The sequence below is a fragment of the Oncorhynchus gorbuscha genome, unplaced genomic scaffold (assembly GCF_021184085.1).
Source record: "Oncorhynchus gorbuscha isolate QuinsamMale2020 ecotype Even-year unplaced genomic scaffold, OgorEven_v1.0 Un_scaffold_1069, whole genome shotgun sequence".
Lineage (NCBI taxonomy): Eukaryota > Metazoa > Chordata > Actinopteri > Salmoniformes > Salmonidae > Oncorhynchus > Oncorhynchus gorbuscha.
In genome coordinates, this window is record NW_025745963.1 from 51,571 (window position 1) to 55,699 (window position 4,129).

A 4,129-nucleotide genomic window follows, 5' to 3' on the forward strand; every position below is an offset into this window, starting at 1 on the left:
ACGTGTTCATAATCAGAATGTCTATCAGTTTGCATTCATGTCAAGAAGCATCTGTTAGTAAAACATCATGTTTTAAATACAAAGATTGGATCTTTGTCCCAAATGTCACCCTATTCCCTATTAGTTCACTACCGTTGACCAGGCCCATAGGGCTTTTGTGAAAAGTAGTGCACTACATAGGGAATAGGGCTCTGGTCAAAAGTAGTACCACTATATAGGGAATAGGGCTCTGGTCTATAGTAGTACCACTATATAGGGAATAGGGCTCTGGTCTATAGTAGTACCACTACATAGGGAATAGGGCTCTGGTCTATAGTAGTACCACTATATAGGGAATAGGGCTCTGGTCTAAAGTTGTGCACTAGATAGGGAATAGGGCTCTGGTCTATAGTAGTACCACTATATAGGGAATAGGGCTCTGGTCTAAAGTTGTGCACTAGATAGGGAATAGGGCTTTGGTACTCTAGTAGTAGGATGACACATCCATATACTGGGTCACATTATTTAGTTTAGCTGCTGTTCACTCTCAGTGCCTCCCTCTACCACTCATCCACCATAGAATGTTCCTACTGGCCAACTAACCACCTCTACTCCCATCTACCATAGAACGTTCCTACTAACCACCTCTACTCCCATCTACCATAGAACGTTCCTACTGGCCAACTAACCACCTCTACTACCATTTACCATAGAACGTTCCTACTGGCCAACTAACCACCTCTACTACCATTTACCATAGAACGTTCCTACTAACCACCTCTACTCCCATTTACCATAGAACGTTCCTACTGGCCAACTAACCACCTCTACACCCATCTACCATAGAACGTACCCTACTGGCCAACTAACCACCTCTATTCCCATTTACCATAGAATGTTCCTACTGGCCAACTAACCACCTCTACTCCAATCTACCATAGAACGTACCCTACTGGCCAACTAACCACCTCTACTCCCATCTACCATAGAACGTTCCTACTGGCCAACTAACCACCTCTACTCCCATCTACCATAGAACGTTCCTACTGGCCAACTAACCACCTCTACTCCCATCTACCATAGAACGTTCCTACTAACCAACTAACCACCTCTACACCCATCTACCATAGAACGTTCCTACTGGCCAACTAACCACCTCTACTACCATTTACCATAGAACGTTCCTACTAACCACCTCTACTCCCATTTACCATAGAACGTTCCTACTGGCCAACTAACCACCTCTACTCCCATTTACCATAGAACGTTCCTACTGGCCAACTAACCACCTCTACTCCCATCTACCATAGAACGTTCCTACTAACCACCTCTACTCCCATTTACCATAGAACGTTCCTACTGGCCAACTAACCACCTCTACTCCCATCTACCATAGAACGTTCCTACTAACCACCTCTACTCCCATCTACCATAGAACGTACCCTACTGGCCAACTAACCACCTCTACTCCCATTTACCATAGAACGTATCCTACTGGCCAACTAACCACCTCTACACCCATCTAACATAGAACGTTCCTACTGGCCAACTAACCACCTCTACTCCCATCTACCATAGAACGTTCCTACTGGCCAACCATCCTCTATACAGCTCCAGCTATCACCAGACAGACCTGGATCAAATACTTCTAAATACTTGAGCTGATTCTGTTTGCCTTGTTCAATGGGACCAACAGAATAGTCCCAAAAGTGCAAACCCACCAAGCTAAATCACGCGCACCTCAAAATACTTGGAAATACTTTTAAAATTATTTCCCCGTCTTTTCTCAAATATGAAGTATTTAAAAGTATTTTTAGACACAGTTATGTACTTTTTGGCCAGATCTGATCTGGCTATTATCACGTTGTCCAGGGTTCTCACAGTCTGTCACATTAAAGCCTGTTTACACCAAGCTGCCTCTTACTTCAACACAGTGCATGGCTTTCTACTTCATTCATATAGTCCCAACCAAAATGATTATTATGCCTTACTAGGTCGTAGCTAGGTCATTATTATTATAGCTAGTCTAGGTCGTAGCTAGGTCATTATTATTATGCCTTACTAGGTCGTAGCTAGGTCATTATTATTATGCCTTACTAGGTCGTAGCTAGGTCATTATTATTATGCCTTACTAGGTCGTAGCTAGGTCATTATTATTATGCCTTACTAGGTCGTAGCTAGGTCATTATTATTATTATTAGTAGTGGTAGATATCTGTTCTGCTGAGGTCTGCTTGTTCCATATTAACCCCTTCATGTATATCCTCTCTCTCTATAAGCCACCCGCTTTAGGCAGAGGAACGTATGTAAACGTTGAGGCTCCCAGATCTGCCTCTAATGTAGTGATATTACTATAGCCTGGTCCCAGATCTGCCTCTAATGTAGTGATATTACTATAGCCTGGTCCCAGATCTGCCTCTAATGTAGTGATATTACTATAGCCTGGTCCCAGATCTGCCTCTAATGTAGTGATATTACTATAGCCTGGTCCCAGATCTGCCTCTAATGTAGTGATATTACTATAGCCTGGTCTCAGATCTGCCTCTAATGTAGTGATATTACTATAGCCTGGTCTCAGGTCTGTTTTCTGTTTTTGCCTCGTCCATTGTCAAGCCAAACCATGTTTTACATGACAGTTCCTTATGGAGTTGGGAAGAGAGCACAAACAGACTGGCACCCAGGCTAATATTACTACCACCAGAAACAGAACTAAAATGACATTCCTGGTGTCACTAATGTCACTACATCTCCTGTATACGGACGGGATGTTTACGTACAAACCCAATGCCAGGGTTGGGGTGAATTCCATTTCAATTCCAGTCAATTCTGGAAGTTCGAATTTCTCTTTTCATTGAAAACAGTTTTTTGTGAATTGTTTACTTTTACGAATTGAAATGGAATTTGCCGCCGACCCTGGCGCTCGCATCCAAGAGGCAGGAAACGGACAGGGTTGGCTTACAATCGTAGGATTATAGGACAACGTGTAAACTACATTTAGTCTCTAAATGTTTATTGAAAAACCATAAATCAGTTTACATTTACATTACATTTAAGTCATTTAGCAGACGCTCTTATCCAGAGCGACTTACAAATTTACATCATCGTTGTAACGTTGCCAGGTAACCCATCTATAGTTCCACTGTCTCATCACTGATCCTGCTAAGTCACGTTACTAATATTTCAGAGTTAGCCTGGTTAAACCAGACTCGAGTGCTGCGCTCCCCATTTGAAACAACAGTGAAATGTAGCTCGATCAGTTGTGATTTCAGGCTAACTCAGTGTGTTCTGTGAAACTCCTACCGTTAGCTGTCTCTGTGTGTGATGGTGGTATTGTAACCATGGAAATATAGCGCTTGAGGCCCTGTGTATGTGCGTGCGTGTGTATAGAAGCAAAGGTAGGTAGCTGTTGAGTGTGTGAGTCCGTCTGACAGTACCAATGGCGTTATCTAACAGACGGTACTGTCAGCCTGTCAACGCACAACTAGAGCACCATATTCCCTATCTAGTGCCCTACTGTTGACCAGGGCACATAGGGATTTGGTGAAAAGTAGTGCTCTATATAGGATACCATTTCGCACTAGCAGTCTATGGAAGTGTAGAGAAGTGATTGTTTTTGTCCTCGTTTGAAAATTGATTTCAAGCCTTCTCATATACCTCCATTGTTTTTTAGTTTTTAATGAACTGTGTTTTTTGGTTCATGATTGTGGTTGAATTATAATGAAATGCTGTCACTATAACTGATTGTAATTCCATTGTAAAACATTTGAAAAGTCAAACGATGTAATTTCAATGCATTTTTGAGGATTGTGTGTGTGTGTGTGTGTGTGGGGGGGGGTGTAGTCGAAACGGACGGTTTTATGTGTTGTACAGATTGATCAATTGTATAATTGTGTTTTTGTTTAATCTTAAGTTATCAATTCATCTTAATAAAACGCACCGGTCATAAACATTTCAACTCTCTCTTATTTACATACAAAGGCCGAATAACATTTGAATTTGGTAACAAATTATCTGACAGTATTTTCTGTCAAGGAATACATGGCGAGCAGCACGGTTGGGGTCAATTACACTGAAATTACAATTCAATTTTCATATTTTTCCAATGTGAAATTGGAAAAATAGCAGAGAGCAGCAATGAACGGGGTTCACAG

General features: G+C 41.8%; 1 long non-coding RNA gene across 2 annotated transcripts; it reads left to right on the forward strand.

Annotated features, from left to right (window-relative positions):
* Positions 1-335: 335 nt before the first annotated feature.
* On the forward strand, positions 336-3,927 carry LOC124021164. Of its 2 annotated transcripts, none has more exons than XR_006836210.1 (2): positions 336-1,973; positions 2,010-3,927. It is a non-coding gene; the product is annotated as an uncharacterized LOC124021164 (long non-coding RNA). The 2 variants fall into 2 exon arrangements; XR_006836211.1 differs by having other exon boundaries at positions 2,045-3,927.
* The last annotated feature ends 202 nt before the right edge of the window (positions 3,928-4,129 follow it).